The sequence below is a fragment of the Anabrus simplex genome, chromosome 3 (genome assembly GCF_040414725.1).
Source record: "Anabrus simplex isolate iqAnaSimp1 chromosome 3, ASM4041472v1, whole genome shotgun sequence".
Lineage (NCBI taxonomy): Eukaryota > Metazoa > Arthropoda > Insecta > Orthoptera > Tettigoniidae > Anabrus > Anabrus simplex.
Genome location: NC_090267.1, coordinates 134,891,117 through 134,912,274, shown reverse-complemented (window position 1 = coordinate 134,912,274; position 21,158 = coordinate 134,891,117). Strand labels below are relative to the sequence as shown.

The 21,158-nt window shown below is 38.4% G+C and overlaps 1 long non-coding RNA gene across 1 annotated transcript in view; it reads left to right on the top strand.

Moving 5' to 3' along the window:
* LOC137499014 (uncharacterized) overlaps window positions 1-18,714 on the top strand; it is a 327,147-nt gene extending 308,433 nt beyond the window's left edge. The window contains exon 3 of the long non-coding RNA XR_011017972.1: window positions 18,453-18,714. This is a non-coding gene — a long non-coding RNA (uncharacterized lncRNA). The remainder of the gene's footprint in view (window positions 1-18,452) is intronic.
* Window positions 18,715-21,158: the final 2,444 nt, after the last annotated feature.

Here is a 21,158-nt window from a genome sequence, read left to right as displayed (position 1 = left end):
ATAGCCATCTTCTGAGAGAAATTCCCCTCTATTCTTTTCCACCACAGCCAATCATCAGCCGTTGGGGTTCCTCAATGGAAGCTGCCCTGTATTATATCGAACATCTGTGATAGACAATATGCCTTTAACAGACAACTCTGCATGTGTGTCGTATGGGCAAAGATCTGCTAAAGGATTATTCCAGTGTTAAGAGAGACATTGCATATATTCAGGCAAATTTTTCATTTCTTCCAGTCAATCATTACAAAAATAGGAAAAAAAGTAGAGCCCCAAACAGATATATTTTGTAATTGAGGAAGCTGAAAATATTATACAAAGTACTAGGGGTAAAGTAAGGGATAAAATAAAAGACAGGTGGGCTAGTGTATTGCAGAAGAATCTAGGTAATTCAGTGCAGGAAAGGATATATCAGGTAATGGATGGGGAAAAGTAGACCTACCTAGTGAAATTGAACTGAAAAATGTAGGTAAATTTTGCTATGCCCCTCCAACATCTGTGAGTGTAGAGCACATTTTTTCTGCTTTAAAAATTGTTTTAACAGACAAAAGATGCAGCCTGACTGTGGAAAATTTGGAGAAGATTATTGTTATGTGCTCTAAAGCAAACTATGACTGAAAAGTGCAGTAGGAATGTTCCTCACAAATAAATACGCATACCAGTACTACGCATTTAATTTAATTTTAGTACAGTACTGATGAAAATTTTTTGTTTCCTAATCCATAGCTGTTTGTAATAAACGCCTGTTTAATTATGCCTTCATTTTGCAACTATTCCTATTTAGAAAGGGTAGCCTATACCACATTACTGTACTTAACGTAAAAAAAAAAATCACATTACAGTGTAGGTCTATATTGTCATATTTTAAAGTCGATTTTCTGCCTATTTTTAAAGCATATTTGAAGTGCCTATATTCTCTTTTAAAAACCTATTTACTTGTTTAAAAGGCCATTTTAGGTGCCTAAAACATTTTTTTAGAGTCTAAAATCCCAGGTCTGTATCATCAGATACATGCCGATTGTTGACTACTGACCGGGCGAGTTGGCCGTGCGTGTAGAGGCGCGCGGCTTTGAGCTTGCATCCGGGAGATAGTAGGTTCGAATCCCACTATCGGCAGCCCTGAAAATGGTTTTCCGTGGTTTCCCATTTTCACACCAGGCAAATGCTGGGGCTGTACCTTAATTAAGGCCACGGCCGCTTCCTTCCAACTCCTAGGCCTTTCCTATCCCATCGTCGCCATAAGACCTAACTGTGTCGGTGCGACGTAAAGCCCCTAGCAAAAAAAAAAAAAAATGTTGACTACTGCTTTCTGGCAAAGCAAGTGAGAGGTGCTTGTATTCCAAATGATTATTCAGATTTGAAGTACTTCATTTTAAGACAATTTCTGTTTGCTAATATTACATATTGTGAAATTTTCATCCACTTCTTTAAAGGACTGCTACAGGTCACTGTTCTTCCTTTTTCTAGAAAACGCCATTTCAGTCAACTTGCCTCCTAATACTGAGCTTCAGTGACAATATGCCCCCGGGCATTCCAAAATACAGGAGAAATACATGTTTGTTACTATTCTAGGAGAGTCCCGTGTACCACGATTTTTTTGAACGCGCGCTTAAAAATAATACCACACTGCGAGTCAACTAACAATTTCCTGAAACTGATATTGCAAGCGATGCCGAGGATTATAAGTGTTTCAGTTGTTAATATATTCGGGAGGAAAGTGCTCAATTTCTACAAATACATTACATACTGAACGATATGTTGACGTCCTTAAAAAATTAAATCAACAAATGTCCATACTGTTGGTAATCATGGCGATACTGCTCTCTTGAACGTATCGCTTCGCATGGTTACCGTTGCGGCAGCACATGTCGTGATATCACGACTGATCACAACATCGATCACAGTCACAGTTTAGGTAGCAACATTCTAGTTCTGTATATGGAGTTAAGAGGGCGCACGATGATAACTTGAAGTGAAATCACGACTGATCACAGTGATAGCGTAGACAGTAACAGTCGTTACTCGTGATTTCTTGATATCAGTGAAAAAATCACAGTTCGTGAAATATCGCCCATCACTAGTAGAAATGAGGAAAGGGATAATATGGACGCATTCAAAACAGCCGTAAAAGAGGTGGTGGAAGAAGTTGGCCCTTTTGAGCAAATTAAAAATATGATTAAAGAACAAACCAGGGAGTTTGGAAAAATGGAGGTATGGTTAAGAGAAAAAACGGAAGATATAACAGCACAAGTGAGACATAACACCGAAGAAGTTGTAACATTAAGGGAAAAAAATAGGACGATTAGAAGAGGAGAACTTGAAGCTGAAAGTAGAAGTGGAAGCCAATACTTTATATCGAAGAAAGAAGTGCTTATTTATATATGGTGTGGCTGAGGAGTTGAGAGAAGACAAAGTACTGTACTTACAACTTATAAAGTAGTGGACTTAATACAGGGGAAATTGAAACTTAATTTTAGTGAAGTAGATATAGACGATGTGCAGAGGGTGGGAAAAATTAGGGGCAACAGGCCTATCAAACTAGAACTGTTTTCTACGTTGATGGCTGATGCTGTGATAAGAAATGCGACGACGACGACGACGAACCCGGTCTTTCATCGGCACTGAGGCGGAGCCTCAGGGCCGAGAAGGTTATGGCTTGTCGACCGATACCGGTCTTGAATGCCCTATCTTGAATTTATTCCCTGACTGAATGGTTTTATGGGTTTCGGGTTAGAGACGGAGTTGGTGGTATCATGGCTGGCCAGTGTGTGGTCTAGCTCAGTGCGCTGTCTAATTCAGGATAACCTTGGGTCTTTTGTGTTTGAAGCCCTCAGTTTCGTAGTTGCCGAGTGATGTGATGAGGGGATTACCCGCATGGGGTTTCTTCCTGTAGAATTTTTCAGCCATGTTCCGCCTTCTATCCCTGAGGGTTGCAATGTGGCATTCTTCATGAATGTCGACATTGCGCACATACCAATCAGCACCCGTGATAAGGCGAAGTGCCCGATTTTGGACGGCCTGCACCCTATCCAAGTGCCAATCGGCGGCAAAGCCCCATATAGGACAGGCATATTCCAGTAGCGGTCACACAAGTGTAGTGTACAGTAGGAGTTTGTTTCCTGAGGATAGGCTGTTTACAGCTTTTAATAGTGGGAATAATTTAGAGACCCTGCTATGGGCCATGGCCGAGATTTGTGATATATGCTGCCGAAAGGTCAATCCTCGGTCCAGGGTGACGCCCAGATATTTCGTACTCGAGGACCATCTGATAACTTCTCCGAAGAAGCGCAGACCGCCCTCGAGCCGGCCCATGCGTTTTGTGAATAGAGTGGCATGGCACTTGTTTACATTAATTTTGATTCTCCATTTCTCTAGCCAGGGCTCGAGAATGGAGAGACTTTCCTGGAGATATTGCTCAACTCTGCGTGCTTGCCATGAGACCGAGGAGAGAGCTGTGTCGTCGGCGTATATATATAGTTTGGCCTTCGGAGGTTTAGGCATGTCGGAAATGTAAATTTTGAATAGGATAGGAGCTATCACACTGCCTTGGGGTACTCCAGCTGTGATTTCCCTGGCAGTTGAGAGCGCCTTTCTTACTGATACATGAAATTTTCTCTGAAGGAGGTAACTCTGGATTAGAGTAGTAAGATAGGGCAGGAAGCCGAATTCTCTCATTTTGTAGATAAGACCGTCATGCCAGACCTTGTCGAAGGCTCGGGAGACGTCCAGGAAACAGACTCCGGTGTACCTATTATCATTGTAGTTTTTGGTCATGTCTTCCACTAGTCTTAGGAGTTGGTGAGTAGTGGCGTGCCTTTTCCTGAAACCGAATTGTTCGTCCGGTTCGAGGTTGAGCTCGTCAATAATCACCTGGAGACGGGATAGGAGAATCATTTCGTTTTGAAATGATAGAGAGGAGTGAGATGGGCCTGTAGTTCTGTGGGAACGTCGGGTCAGATTGAGGTTTGGGTATCATTATCACTTTCGCAAACTTCCAGCTACCCGGAAAATGTGCGAAGCGAAAAATGGCGTTAAATAGCTTGGTCAAGAAAGTAATAGCCTTCTTGGGAAGGTTCTTTAAAAATACCGCTGAAATTTCGTCCAGGCCTGGGGTTTTCCTGTTTTTCAGCCGTTATGCGAGTAACGTGCAGAGAGAGAAAATATCGATCAAGAAAGACGTGGGATGGGAGGCGATTAGGAACGAGAAAATACTCAGAAAACACAAGATTCGTGCAATAAATCAAGGGTTAAGAGCGACTATTAAAGGGCATGATTGACTTAGAGAGGAGGATAAAAGAAGACGAAGAAAAAGTGAATAGTGCAACGAAAGGTGGGGAAGTGAGGCGAGATATCAGTAACAGTGTGCAGTGTGTGCCAAGTGAAAATGTGATCATAAGCAGTGAAGAAGCCCAAGTTCAGGAAGAGATGACAAGTGAGAAGGTGACCATAAGAAGTGAAGAAGAAAGGCAGGGGAGTGAAAGCAGTGAAGTAAGGGCAGGGCAGGGTAAAAAGGTGACGTCAGAGGCAACCCTGGGGTGTCTCAATCTGAGTTGGGAAAGAGGCAAGGGCAAAAAATTTACGGAGATGATGAGAGCTGAAGTTGGAGGCAAAGGTACACAACAGAATGAAGATAGTGATGAATTGGCGGCTAAGAGAGGTGGTAGAGAAGCAGGAAGGTATAGAAATCTGACTGACATGTGGAGTACAGGTAGAAATGAGAGGGGTGTAGTCAATAGAAGTAAAAAAACAATAGTTTAGTGAGTAGTGAAGATAGAGATTGTTAGATGTAAGAATGTAGTGTTGAGTAGAGGTGTTATTTGGTAAATATGTGGAGGCAATAGTATTTGTGTGTGGTATGAGAATGAAAGGTGGTATATGAAGCAAGGTGTTGGTATAGAATGGTAGTTGCAATAGCTTTTGTGTTTGGTATGATGTTTATTTAATGCTAAATAAGTGAGTGTTGATGCTAAATAAGTGAGTGTTGAGAGGGAGCAGAGTTTTGGATGGTGGAGGTTGAAATGTGGTGTTGATGAAGAGATGGTATAATGAGTGTTTGGTATTTTGAGTGTTATGTGTATTGAATGGTAGTTGGTATGAACAATAATAAAGTGAGTAAGTAAGCAATTAAGGGCATCATTGTCGAAGAAGTAAGAGATGGAGGTGGTGCTGGTGGAGTTGGAAGTTATGATGGTATTTATTTGTGAAGGCTGAAATGTGGTGATGGAGAAGTGGTATGTAAGTTATGATGTGTTATAGGGCTGAAATGTGGTGTTGGAGAAGTGGTGGTATAAGATGGTGGATGGCAGAAGGTGAGTGTAATGGTAGAAGGAGTAGAGGTGGTATATGGGGTGGAGTTGGTGTTATATTGCTGAAATGTGATGTTGGAAGTTATTGAGGGCTTGGTATTTATGATTATGTGTTATGATTAAGTTAGGAGGGGTTATATTGTTGAAATGTGGTATTGGAGAAATGGTGATATAATATGGTGGATGGCAGAAGGTGAGTGTTATTGTCGAAGAAGTAGAGGTGGTTTATGTTGAAATGTGGTGTTGAAGTATGGAGAAGTGGTGGTGTATTCATGAGTAAGTTGTAAGTGAAGACGGTTTGGTATTTAATCTGATTATTTATTCCTGAATTTCTTTTTTTGATGGAGAGGTGGTATATGAGGTGAGCTGGTGCTATATTGCTGAAATGTGGTCTTGGAAAGGGCGGAGATGGATAAGTTATTGAGGGCTATTGCTGAAATGTGGTATTGGAGAAGTGGTGGTATAAGATGGTTGAAATGTGGTGATGGAGATCTGATATGTAGAGATATTGAGGGCTTGGTATTTATGATTATGGGTTATGATTAAGTTATGATGTGTCATATTACTGAAATGAGGTGTTGGAGAGGTGGCGGTATATAATGGTTGAAGTTACTGAGGACCATTGTTGAAATGGGGTGAGAAGTGGTGTTATTTTGTAAATTTTGATTTGGTGGTGTTTTGTGGAAGGTATATGAGGTGGATCTGAGATGGAAATTGTGGGTAAGAGGTGGTATCTGAATCAGGGAGTTGGTATGTAGATGGTTTATTTATTGCTGAATTATTTTAGAGTTGGGAAGTGGTATTATTGTATTTGTGTTTGGTATTAGTAAGTTGATGTAATCGGATCATTGATTACTGAAATAGGGAGAGTGAGAGGTGGTATATGAGGTAATGTGTTGGTATTAAATGGTAGTTGTATTGATGAATGTTTGGAGTTGTAGAGGTGATTTTATTATTATCTATTGAAATGAAATGTGGTGTTGGTATATGAGTGTTGGGTTTTTGTAGACGAAGATGGTTTGGTATTGAGATGGTTTTATTTATTGCTGAAATTTTTGGAGTTGGGAGGTGGTATTATTGCCTTTGTGTTTGGTATGAGTGCTGAAATTTTTGGAGTTGGAGGGGGGATTGTATTAAGTGGTGTCATTTTGTAAATTTTGGTTTGGTGGCGTGTGTTGTATTATTTTTATATACCTTTTTGGTATAGTAGGTGGATTTTGTAAGAGTAAATGCGGGTTGGTAGATGTAGTGTATGGTGGATTGGAATGGAATTGCGGAATGTTGGTTGTTATGGTTTGGACAGTGAGTAAGCTAGAGAACAATGAAGATGACGTATGTGCTGAATGCACAAGGACACGTAATGAGTGATGGTTGCGATAGCAAATTTAATGCTGAGTGTGGCTTGGGTTTTAAATGAGATCAAGCATACGAGCGGTATTAATGTGTTGAAAGAAAAGTGGTATTTAAGTTAAGTGGGAGGGAGACCAGGGTTGAGACTTGATTGTATGATTTTTCTTTTCCCTTTCTATGTAGGGTAGTATGGGACCAGCAATGAGGAATTGGGTCAAGAAAAGTGGTATTTTATATTTTTATGTGATAAGGCTAATGGTTCCTCGAGGGAATCAACCGTAGGCCAGTTGGTTTTTAAGTTATTATTATTTTCTTTTGTGTTACGATTATTTTATTTATTGTTGTGAACGTGGGGCTTAGGTTGGCTGAACACCTGTTATGTTCATGAATGAATAAATAAATAAATAAATAAATAAATAAATAAATAAATAAATAAATAAATAAATAAATAAATATACCCATAAGATCCAATTACTTCTTTCATTTCTTTTCTGTCGCATCCCATTGCATTAAAATCTCCCATTTCAGTCACTTCCACATCCTTTATTTCTCTCTCCAATATCTCAATGAGTTATCTTAGCATTCAGTTTGGGGTGCATACACTTGGATGAAATCCTTAACTGTATCTTGATTATTCTATAACTTACGTAGTCCACTTTCCCTATATACTCATATAATATCTTGTTGGTTATTATCCCCACTTCATTATCCTATGTCCTCCACTCCATTAAAGAATGTATCTCTTCGACAACTTCTCACTCACTCCCATCATAGCTAGGTGTTCCTTCTCTATGAAATCAATCACCTCTTTTGATTTTTCAGTCGGTGGCATGAAGGTTGAATATTGCCACCTTCATTTATATATTAAAAAAATTTATGAAAATTAAAGTTAGTCAGTCCAGCCATTCTATCCGGTTGATTTCCTTCATTCTTTTTTTAACTGAAAGGTATTCATGCACTGATTTGTCATCAGGTACTATAAATCGCTTAACTTCCGCCTTCCTCAAATTATTTTATTTTTTCAATTTTTTGTCTCTTTGAAGCAATCATATCTTTGGTTCTAATTGAGGTACAGAGTTTGTTTTGGCCTAAGAATACTCGGTGGATTTCAGGTCTTAACTATTCAATTTGGTTGATTATGAGGAAAGTTATGAGTGCACATTCAATTTGACATCTCATTTCTTCAACATTTTTTCTCATTGAAGCAATCATATCTTTCGTTCTAACTGAGATACGCAGTTCGTTTTGGTCTAAAAGCACTCGGTGAATCAAGCGCTTTCTTTTGAGGTATTAACTACTTAAATTGGTAAATTCTGAGAAAAGTTGAGTACATTTGTCTCCATGACGAAGATCTTTGAAGGACTTTTAAACAGTTCAGCGCGTAGTGTTGTTCCAAGGAACGTTTAATTCAATTTCTTTGTGTGATGATTTTCAAGTGTTTTGTTGACATATTATTACATTCTATTACCACAGCAGATCATGTGCTTTATTTCATTAACTCGAAACTTTGCAAATACATCCGTGAGGATAGTAATGAACAACACCATACATTGCGGGCGGAGCCAGCGGGAAACTGCTAGTAAACATTCTTAAGTTTAAGGAGGGGGAGATTATTATCACTGGAATACTGTGTAGGAGGGATACTGACTGAATCCACAGCTGAAAGGGTATCTTCCTTGCAGGAGTGTTCATCTCATACACAAAACTTAATTAAACAAAACTGCATGTGGGGAGTAGACTAATTAAATAAAAATATAAAAATGAACAGACTTTGTATCACTTCTTAAAAGTAAAGAATGCCTTGAATCCACAGCTGAAAGAGCATCTTCCATGTAGGAATGTTTATCACATACATAACACTTAAATAATTATAAACAAAATTTCACTTTGGGGAATAGACTAATTAAATAAAAAATCAAAATGAACGGACTTTATATCACTTTTAAAGACCTGAAGCTGGAATCGTATTTCCTAGAGTGCTTTACGTATGACGATTTAGCTCTTCCACTAGCTTCTCGGCCATCTGTTTCACATCCCCACGAATTTCAGAGTTATTGGCAAATCTGCAACACCATCTTTTCAATGACCGAATGAGGAGTATAACTTTTGACGCAGTGACCAGTCTTTCACTGCTCATTTCCTCAGTACAATCTTTGAAAACTTTCAACACTTCGCAGCCTTGTGTTATGCTTGCAATGTCGTATGCAGAAGCAGTTGTATTGACAATGGATGGGTGGACTTCAAATAAAAATGAGAGCTACTTGTTAGTGACAACACACTATATGAAAGGTGGTGGTGGTGGTGGCGATTATTGTTTTAAGAAGAAAACAACTAGGCAACCATCCTCTATTAAAACTAATCAGAGAGAGAAACTGAAGGGATCCGACACTTCGAAAAATGAAGGTATCGGTCAAAGGAAGACAAGGGCCACAAAGGCCTCGAGTGCTCTAATAACTTTACAAAAAATCAGCTTCATGGTCCGTATTGCACTTACACAGATTCACAACTAAGTATTTTTTATTTTCCACCTTGTCGATACACTAAATTGCTTAAGGCAACTTATTGGTTAAAAGTGGTACTTGTTTCGTATATTATAAACATCTTCAGCCACATAACTCTGTTAAGATGAAAAATTCATATAATGACAAAGTATCAGTGCTTTAGAGGAAGTGTCCTTAAAATTAACTTAAGATTGACAATCTTAATCAAAATCTTATCTTAATTAAGATTGACAGTCTTAATCAAAATCTTATGTTAATTTTAAGGGCACTTCCTTTAAAGCATTGATACTTTGTCATTATATGAATTTTTCATCTAAACAGTGTTATGTGGCTGAAGATGTTTATAATATATGAAACATGTACCACTTTCAACCAATAAGTTGCCTTAAGCAATTTAGTGTATCAACAAGGTGGAAAATAAAAAAATACTTAGTTGTGTTCTAATAACATCGGGGTCAGATCCCTATTTCCTACCCACCCATTAGGATCTAGAAATCTCATTCCCAGTTTCCCACATACCCACTCCATAGTCTCATTTAAATCCCCAAACACCTTCCAGTTAGTGATGGGTCGAACCAGTTCATTCCTATGAACTACTTCACTCACTCACACTCTTTACTGTGAACCATTCAAATGAAGTAGTTTGTTCATGAAGTAATCAAGCCTGATGAAGCTACTGAGTATGTCATTCAGCAGCGATTTCGTTTAGAGTATCTCACTCACTCAATAAACCGTCACAATAGTTAATAATATTACCAACAGATGGCAGAGCTATGTAATTATGGACCAAAAGGCTTACCTGCTTACAGCATCTAGATGATGGTTGATAGGGACAGGGAACAGATAAACAGAGAGACCTGTCTTATATAACGAAGGAAATACATTTAATCTAGGGTCATCTTATTCACATGATGCACTCAACAGTGTCTTTATCTGCTACGTGATACCTTTTTTAGCTGTACTCTGGCAGAAAACACCAGGGTTACCAACGTTATTCATCACACAACATTTTTTCCTCTCAAAATTCAATCCGAAATAGAATGAATATGACTATCACTGCCATAAATGTCTATTTATCTACCTTGATGAATCTTCCCCATAGTTATCCTCCTATGGGCAGAAGCGGAAGAATAACACACACGGTATCCCCTGCCTGTCATAAGAGGTGACTAGAAGGGGCCCCAGGATCTCTGAACTTTGGAGCGTGGGTTGGCGACTACGGGGCCCTATGGTTCTCCGTCTATGTTTACTTGGCTTCTCTCTTTTTCTTTTCCACAGTGCATGACTGCAGTTTTCTTTTTCCTAATTACCATTCCAAACTCCTTCAGATTTTCATTCCAAATGTCCAGTCTCCTTTGTACTTCCTTTTCTCCCTTTCCCCAAATCACCACATCATCTGCAAATACTAAAGCACCGAGCTCGATAGCTGCAGTCGCTTAAGTGCGGCCAGTATCCAGTATTCGGGAGATAGTAGGTTCGAACCCCACTGTCGGCAGCCCTGAAGATGGTTTTCCGTGGTTTCCCATTTTCACACCAGGCAAATGCTGGGGCTGTACCTTAATTAAGGCCACGGCCGCTTCCTTCCCACTCCTAGCCCTTCCCTGTCCCATCGTCGCCATAAGACCTATCTGTGTCGGTGCGACGTAAAGCAACTAGCAAGAATACTAAAGCATTCACTTCATCACTACTGATACTCTGTTTTACACGTTTTATGATTTCATCCACCAATATAATAAACAATAATGGTGACAGTGCACTTCCTTGCTTGAGACCTTTTTCGTATAAAATATTTCAGAGTCACCACTCCCTACTTGTACACAGCTTTTACTCTCATGATACAATATTTTAATCTTGTTAATTAATGATTTTGGTACATTCCTCTTCAGTAGGCATTCCCATACATGTTTTCTCTTAACTGTATCATAAGCTTTCTCCAAATCCAAAAATACGAAGATGATTTCTCTGTTCCTTTCTGGATGTTTTTCCATTATCGTTCACACTGTAAATATCAAGTCTATTGTTGATCTATTTGGTCTAAAGCCATATTGTTCTTCCTCTAACTGAGTTTCTATTATATCCCTCAGCCTTTTGTCTATGACTTTATCCAATATTTTTAGCCCATGTGATAATAGGGTCATACCTATATAATTTTCACATTTCTTCCTATTTCCTTTTTCAAATAGTGGTACAATGCTTCCTTGTTGCCAATCTTCAGGTATCCTTTCATCCTTCCATATGGCATTGAGGGCTGATACATTTTTTGCTTTTCCTTATCCATTTCTTTCTTCACCTTGTTTCTTTCATTTCAATTTTTTATTTTGTCTGTCCACCACCGTGTCTCCTTTCCCTTAACCCTTGGTTTTGTTTTCCCGCATATCTCAATCGCTAGTTGCTTTAAGTCGCACCAACACAGATAGGTCTTAGGGCGACGATGGAACAGGAAAGGGCTAGGAGTGGGAAGGAAGCGGCCGTGGCCTTAATTAAGGTACAGCCCCAGCATTTGCCTGGTGTGAAAATGGGAAACCACGGAAAAACATTTTCAGGGCTGCCGACAGTGGGGATCGAACCTACTATCTCCCGAATACTGGATACTGGCCGAACTTAAGCGACTGCAGCTATCGAGCTCGGTACCTCAATTGCTGCTCCCACAAATGTCTTAAATTGTCCCACTTTTCTTCTCCACTTCGTATCCGTGTTAGGCAACTTCCTTTTTATACAGTGTTGGAATGCCATTATTTTATCCTCCTCCTCCAGTACCCAAATCCTGATCTTGGTTTCTTCTTCAATACAATTTTAGGGATTTTTCTTGTTTCAATTCCACAATCAACAATCTATGATCACCTTCCATATTTTCACTGGGGATTATATTTGTATTCATGATGTATCTTCCCCATTCTCGGTCTGTTATTACAAAATCGATGAGTGTTCCATACTGTCCATCCCAACTATATTGGCTAATCTTATGGCTATTCATCTTCATAAACTACGTGTTCTTTATTATCAGGTTATTTCTGATACAAAAGTCCAACAGTTTCTCTCCATCTTCATTTCTATCGTCATACCCATGTGGGCCCAGAACATTCTCATATCCCATTCTGTCAGTTCCCACGTGAGCATTCAGATCTCCCATTATCATGATCCCATCTCCAACAATATGTGTTTCCAGTTCATTGAGGAAATCATCTTTTTCTTCCACGCTACATCCTGTCTGTGGAACATACACCTGTACTATCTTCAGTAGTTCCTTGTTTACATGTATGTGCATTATTATCATTCTTTCATTTACATACTCAACTTCAGTTATTGGTTCAATATGCTGATTCACTACAAATCCCACTCCATTTCTTTTCTCTTTACTGTTACCCATCCAGTACAAGGTGTACCCCTTTCTTAGTTTCTTCATTCCTTTCCCTTTCCATTTTACTTCACTTAATTCCAGGATGTCGAGTTTTCGTCTCTCCATTAGGTCAATCAATTCATTTTCCTTCCCATTCATTGTTAAAATATTTATTGTTCCAAATCAGGTTTTGTTCTCTGATCTAACACTTGCACAAACATCAGCATTACCATCATACTGTGCAACTGTAGTCAGAGACTTGTCAATTCCATTTCCATTTTTAAACTTCCATCCAAGGCTTGTATTGTAGTTGAAAGCAAGTACAAATTTACTCATCTGCTGACCTGCTAAGCCTAACATATCTAAGGATTTTCTTTCAGGGTTTACTCCCTTAGATTTTTGAAGATCCCTTTTCTCCACAAAGCAGTGGTTTCCTCTTCTAATTTTCCCCAGAGAGGATGGGTTGCCTCATCCACCGTCTTTGCCCTTCTGAAGGTCTCCTTCTCTGCCTAAGATGCTGTTAAGCTCTTCACCCATAACCCTGGGCATGGGTTCCACGTTATACCCCATGAGACTGGTCAAAATAAACTAAAATATAATTGATGAATATGAAAGTCGAGAATAAATTCTGTAGCCTGATTGGTTACCTTGGTGGTTGCACCATTTCCTGTTTCTCAATCTCATCGGGTCCTTCCGTGGGGGCGAGGTTGTCTCCGCATCTTTGATTCTTGACCATCCTTGACAGCGGTCGTGCTCCTGCATCGGTCCCGTCATGGGCTACCTGTCTAGGGGTAAGCACTATTTCTTCTTATTTTATTTAGTGTATTGTTGTTGTTGTTGTTGTTGTTAGTCGTTTAGTCGCTTTCGACTCTCCGTGACCCCATAGACCAAAGTGCGCCATTTCTTCCTGGCGTGTACTATTTTCCAAAGTCTTTCTAAATTGAGAGCCATGGCTTCCTTGATGCCATCTATCCACCTCATCCATTGTTGCCCTCTTCTCCTGCTGCCATCAGTCTTCCCCAGCATTAAGGTCTTTTCCAGTGAACCTGATTTCTCATAATATGACCAAAGTACTTTAGTTTTTGTCTGAGTATTTGACCTTCCAGTGAACAGCCTGGGTTGATTTCCTGTAATATGGACTTATTAGATCTCTTCGCAGTCCAAAGAACTCTAAGGAGTTTTCTCCAACAGCATAGTTCAAATGTGTCTGTTCTTCGATGCTCAGCCTTTCTTACTGTCCAGGTCTCGCTTCCGTACATTGCTAATGGGAAGACCATAGCCTTCACTATACGAATCTTCGTTCTTAAAGTCACGTCCCTACTCTTGAAAATTTTATCAATGATGACCATTTCCTTCATTTAAATGTAATTAATTCTTTTCTTGCGCAGGAGTTTATCCTCAAGATTTACATTCGCCTTTAAAATTATTGAAAACACTTACCTTTTCAGCTAAGCATATGCAATTTAGTTTTTGGAGGCAATACCCTTTCCTTTTTTTTAACCTTGTAACTAAACTAATTTAACGTTTCCTCGGGTTTGCCTCTCGTAGTTCTGCATGATTTAACACACGCTAGTTAGGCCTAAATCTATGCTCTTTACTGGAAGTATTTTAAGTACTGACGCAAGTTTGCTGTGACTCCGTGTTAAGATTTTATTTCTTTCTTTTTCCTAATTTGTGTGTAATGGGGATTAGTCCTCACTTAAATCATTATGCATAATTGTATACTGAAGTTTGACTTAAAATTTTCCTTAGTACCTTGCGCATATCTGCAAGCGCAGTTAAAATTTTTTTCTTATAAATGAGTTTGTTTAGTTCTTTCTACAATGTGTTCTGGTTCATCCTTTTATTACTTTGTTTTGTTTTGTGTAACTGAAAAGATAATTTTCAACGGTGGTTACCATCTATTAATTGTTCATCCATAACGGATACATTCCATTACTTCGTAGGGTCCATGCCGGTTTCCACATCCTTTTTGTAGTTGTCATGTTTCCCAACCTGTTGTTTATGTATTATACTACTTTGCTTCTATGAACCTTAAGTTTGTTTTACTGTTTTTACTGCATTCTTAAATTCATAAAATTGATCATAAAATAATAATAATATTAATAATAAAGGTATGCACTGGCCAGTGTCTTGGTAGGTGTGCCAGGTACCAACTGACGAGCTCAACCTAGCACATGAGGGCAAAATGCTGGCAGCCAGGAATGAGTTAGCTGGAAAATTTATAATGTTCAATTATGGACCATTTATATTGGTATTATAAATTTGCTCATTTGGGAAAAATATTTCAGATTCCCTATGGGAATCAACATCTATATCATCTGATAGCCAAGCAGGCATCAATTTTTGGTAAAGAGACGAAGTCTGTCATAGTGGATTGGCACTGCCGGTGGCTCCAGGTGGCCTACGCAGTGGCCTCCACGGCATGCATTGGCCAGCGTTTTAGTAGGTGTGCTGGGTACCAACTGACGAGCCCAACTTAGCACATGAGGCCGAAACGCTGGCAGCCAGGAATGAGTTAGCTGGAAAATTTATAATGTCCAATAATGGCCCATTTATATTGGTATTACGGAACAAGGTTAAACATAAACAAGAATAATAATTGAAGCTTTTTGAGTGGTTAATGCCCACACTGCAATTTACACCAAGGAAAAAAAATATTATACACTTAAATAGAATGAGCCAGTACTAGGGCCTGAGAAAATAGACCCCAGAATCATTATGTGAGCTAGGCCAGAACTTACAACAAACAAACAAAACCACACATATCACAAAAACAATTAACAACAAAATAATGAAAAAGTACAAAATCAACCACTGACTGGGTGTACATTTCTGTCCAGATCAAGGAAAAACCCAGGCAAATTCACGTTGGTTTGCTGGGATTCGATCCATTCATCTTCTGTCATTATGACAGGTTGCTGAAAAAGAAAACCCTAAATACTTTATTTAAGGGGTTCCAACAATCTACATTCATTAATTAATTAATTACCTAGCCTTATGGCTGAACTATTTCCTGGTATTTAAAACAGACCTTACAAGATTTTAACCTCCCTTGTGGAAATATAAATACAGACTTGGTCAAATGTGTTTCCTTTTTCTCTTCCGGTCGTCACTTCTCTACAGAAGGCCATTCATTAACACTGACAGCTAAGGCCCTACACATAACATGGTTTGCCTCTCGCATTGCTGGCCCAGTTCCTTCACCTCAAAATGATGAAAACCTACAACCTGTTTTCCAGTCATTGACCGGGTCAGAGATGGAATGAATGAAGCCCCCATCTTGCGGCGAGGATGGAAATTGTGCTGGCTGCCGAGGCCTGTTGCACTCCTCTGGGGCAATGATTAATGACTGACAGTTGAAATGAAATGATAATGGAGAGTGTTGCTGGAATGAAAGATGACAGGGAAAACCGGAGTACCCGGAGAAAATCCTGTTCCGTCTCCGCTTTTTTGAGCACAAATCTCACATGGAGTGGTGAAGATTTGAACCTTGGAACCCAGCGGTGAGAGGCCGATGCGCTGCCGCCTGAGCCACGGAGGCTTCTCTCCTCACAAAGCCCTTTTTAAATATCAACTCTGCATGAAAATCTCATACAATACTTTAAACGTCTCATTCTATTGTGAAAATCTCTTAAATCCCATCTTGCACAAATGTCGCTGCCAATACCTTTGGCAGGATAAACAAATCACAACTTGTAATAATCAAATTATTAAAAGGGACTTTCTTGCTATCCAATTCCTACTGACCAAGCCTCAAGAAATATAGACTGGGTTTCATAATCTGAGCACACCCAAGGTAAAACAACTCTCTTAAACTCAAGACCCACACAAAAAAAAAATTACCTGTCATATTTAAAAAAAGACTTCTTTAAAATTCAGGGGACAAGAGGAAATTTATATGAAAAGTGCTTCCTTACGGAAAGCTCTATCTAAATAGGGGGGTCTTGGATTCAAATCCCAGCATCGTTCATAGTACACCATACAGCAAATCTCCAGCCATGGACCTTATGCTACAAAATTCCTACTAGTTTATTAAAAAAATTGAGTGCATTCCTGATTCAACCAACAGGTTTCAAAGATATGCATTAATGAGACTCTATTTACATGCAATTACTCATACTATACCATTATTTCCCAACACCTTAATCTTTAAACTAATGCACTCACAAAATAAACCAAAAAATTCTTATTCTGGAACTTTACATCTAATACATTCCCAAAAATTGAACTACACAATGCCTGTGAACTAATAATTAAAATTGAGTAATTACAAAGATCCCTTCATGATTTATGCTAACACAGTGATATCAAGACTATCATCCCGCACTGAATTTATGCCCAGTTATCTGTGTTTCAGCGTGGTTTACTGTTTAAAAACTATTTATATTTCAATAATTAGCTAGCCCACACTAAACTCCTTCCTTTCATATGGTCAGCACTGTTTCTACTACTCGTAGCGTTCAGCCTTTCACTGAGAATGATAATACTGGTAATAATCACAGGCCTGTCTCTAATTGCTAAAAGAATTATTCTAAATTCGGGCACTATCATACATTACTTTATATATCTAAGCACAGTATTTCTGCTAATTGTCTTAGTTTATCACTGCACAAAGAGACTGACTTTCATGACGGGTAATGTGGAGATAGCACCGTGAATCTTCCCAGACTGACTAGGGTACAAGTTTGTCTGCTCTATTTTATTAAAACTGGCACAAGATGGCTGAACCTAGAAACCTCTGAGGGAGGATATCAATCTATTCCATTTATATCATGAATATCAGTGAGGCAGTGCATTCAAGAGGTAGCTAGGGTAATCTCATGATTTTTGGTCGTATGTGGAAACTAATTCAATCATAAATTTCTTGCAATTGCCCAAAGCATCATCCCTGCATTTGAAGCAATTGGGGGAATTCTCGTAGCAGGCCATGTGGTCCGTGTGCTACGTGGAAATGCATCCTTTGTGTGATAGTATCACAACTGCGTAATTTACATTACTCTGGAATATACAGCACATTCCCTCCAGGCAATTTTTCTTCTAAATTCTGAAGAGGCATATGGTGCCATTTGTTGTCCTAATTACAGCATAAATCAAGGTACAAATTTAATTAAACTTCACTTTTTCTTCCCGCTATGCTGGCTCTCCATAGAAAATTTCTGTTCTCTTTGCGATTTTCACTCCCATGGCATTATCATGTGGTACACGCTCAAAATCTGCCCTCTTCTGTTTCCATTGCACGATTATCTTCATCTCACATGCTCCTTGCATGGAAATTTCCATGGCATCAGTCATCCTTCCCTCATATCCGCACACACCAAATACAAAACATATTGAATTAAATTTTAAATATATGTGACTGGATCACTAATTCATGGCTCTGTTATGGCACATTATGTCATATCAAAGTGCGAGATATGTATATAAAAATGTAGTAAATATCAGGGAAATGTGTAGTAGAATTAAGACATTAAATTTACAAAAATGTTTGTTTATTCCTTTTATTATGACTTATGGTTATCTTATGTGACAATGAAGTTGTTTTAGACACCTCCATGTTTTAGGACAAAATTATCATTGATGCTTTAGATAATTTATATAGCCTACTGCTTTCTATTTTGACAGTAATTACAGTCACTCATTAAATAAACAAAATTAAGAGCATACTCAAAATACATCAGATATGTAAAAGGAATGTTATGCACTGTAAATCGTGGAGTGTATGTGTGACATGAAAATGGGAACTAATATTTATTTGGCATAATGGAATTCTTACATGAAAACGTCTACGAGTATTTATTTATTTATCTGGCATGTATACTTGTGAAACAAGACGTTATCTATCGCTCATTGTTTGAAACTGTCATCTAGTTGTGGAATTTTCCATGCACACTTAATTCAAACTGTATTTCCTATTGTTACGTATTTGCTGAATTAATCTGATTCGCTTGAGTTTGACAGATGGCCGTGCGGCCATGCGCAGTGTGCGACTTTGAATGCTGGGAGCTGTGGCCTTCTGCATACTTGGTGTGAGAGCGGGGCAGTCTGCCTGTCGTGTTGAAGCTTTCAACATGGCGACGTTAAGGAGAACTTTTAAAGAGACATCTTTGCGTAATGCGAAAGCATGTGTAATGGAGCCTGACTCCGGTGGATAATACCCTGCACGTTAGGGCTATGCTCTTTACTTTTTAAATACTTCTCATTGTGCTCCAGCCTTAATTTCTTTTTTGTGTGTGTATTAACAGTTAAACAATATGGCAAGTATTGGTATTGGATAACTCTACTCAAGTAAGTACTGGAAAGTCTACATTATGCAAATGATCCCGTACTGCCAAGGACCACATTCTTCAAAACTTTCTTGGATTAATTAAAAACAGTCAATGTCCGCAAGCAAAATTCATTGTATCGTAATGCACTAAAATGATAAAAGTATGTAACTAAATTATTATGTGGGAATTGTGTATCGCTAGTTATGCATCTATGAGGTTGTATTTTGTGCGAGTTGTTTAATCTTACTGTGTTGTGGTTCGTACCTTGTTTGCCTACCCATTCTTTGAGGTGTTTATTATTATTATTATCGTCATGTTTATTATTATTATTACTTTTCTGTTATTTTATTTCGGTGTTGATTTCCCTCTCTAAATTTTTCTCCGTTGTTTGTATTTAACTTCTACTGTTGCTATTGCCTTTGCCGGCTAATTTATGGGACGTGATCGTTATTGCATTGTTCAGTATTTAATTAATGACACCTCATGTACGTATCCTAGTGTAATCCAAACCCCCCTTCTTCCTGAATTATCTAAGCCGTAGGCTAACTGCTTAAGAAAAGAAAATGTAATTTCTAACCTCTTGCATAAATAATTATTATTAATTTTAATAATGCCAAATCTGGGAAAAATTGAAATTTGCTCATCGATATTGAACTTAAATTATCCCATTCTCTTTTGTTGTCTTATCACATTCAACTCATTGTTTGAGTTCCTTGCCTTTGTTATTATTACATAATGGTCATCCCTTTCTTATCTTATCTGATGGACACGTTATTAATTTTGGTGGCTTTGATAATTATAATGGGATGATGGCTTGGCGTCGGTAAATGTCACTCCTGTCTTGTGTTACCGTGTTCTGTTATTATGTGGGAACGTATATTATACCTTTGCTATTGATTTTTTTTAAATTTCGTTGGGATAGTTTTCCACCTTTTTTTATTATAATTTAATCTGGTTTTGTTTATTTATGTAAATTCCAATTCGCGGTTGGAGCCACTGATTTATTATTGTACGTGTGTTATTGTGTGTGCTTTTTGCGTGTGTCCTCTTATTTGTTAGTAGTGTAGCAAATTTCAATTTTAAACAGTATTTATATCGCGGGCCCGCATATTGATTATGGTCTATTTTATATTTTAAATGAATTTCCATGAAATAATTTCCTAGAGTTATCGTTCCAAGGTTTCTGGTTGCAACCAATTTTTTAAAACAAAAAATTTCAATCTTTCTGTCCATTAAGGTAATGTAATTGACTATTTTATTTAATGGTATTAGTTATGAGTTTTCCAACTTTAAATTTTAGTGGAAGCCTATGTTAATGTCAGTCTCACTTCATTTTGATTTAAATTTCAATATAAAATGCTGTTTCTCCCTTTTAATTGCGTTTTGATTTATTTTTAGAAAAAGGAATACATATATTTAGCTGTTCCTATCAACGTTAATGCAAGACCCTGGCCTTTTTCCTTCATGTTTTTGCCCTCCACGCTTCGCATTTTGTGCTACTGCCCTTACAGTAAGTATTGTGTTTTGTTTTAATTTGTTGTTTTGTGTACTCCTTGGTAAGGTCGCAGTATGTCCAACCCTTGTCCTGTTTCTCCATGGAGTCAGGTATGAAGTGAGATTAATCTTTGTAACAAGTTTTTACGGACAGTTGCCCTTCCTGATATCAACCTCATCAGAGTAGTTAATGAGATTAAATGAATGGCATGATATATGATAGCAGAGAGGGACGGAGTGGGACCCAGTGCCAGAAAATAGCCTACTCCTGTTGAATAGGACCCAGTGCCAGAAAATAGCCTACTCCTGTTGAATAGCACCTAAGAGTCTGCTCAAGACTTAACATCGCCATCCGTAGGACTATTAAGCAGTACCATATGGCTGATAAAGCGGGCATGAGGGAGTTAAAAAAAAAAAGTAACCATGGTGGTAAATGATAATAAAACTGAAAACAGAATGTGGGATGAGTTTAAAGCAATTGTTGAAGAATGTGAAAAAAGGTTTGTACCTTTAAAGGTGGTAAGGAATGGTAAAGACCCACCTTATTATAATAGAGAAATAAAGAGACTAAGAAGGAGGTGCAGACTGGAAAGAAATAGAGTTGGAAATGGCTGTGGAACTAAGGAGAACTTTAAGGAACTCACTAGAAAATTGAATCTAGCAAAGAAGTCAGCTAAGGATAACATAAAGCAAGCATAATTGGAAGTCATACAAATATTAATGAAAAATGGAAGAGTATGTATACGTACTTTAACGCAGAAACAGGTTCCAAGAAGGACATTCCAGGAATCATTAATGAACAAGGGGAGTGTGTATGTGAGGATCTTTGAAAGGCAGAAGTATTCAGTCAGCAGTATGTAAAGATTGTTGGTTACAAGGATAATGTCCAGACAGAAGAGGTGAC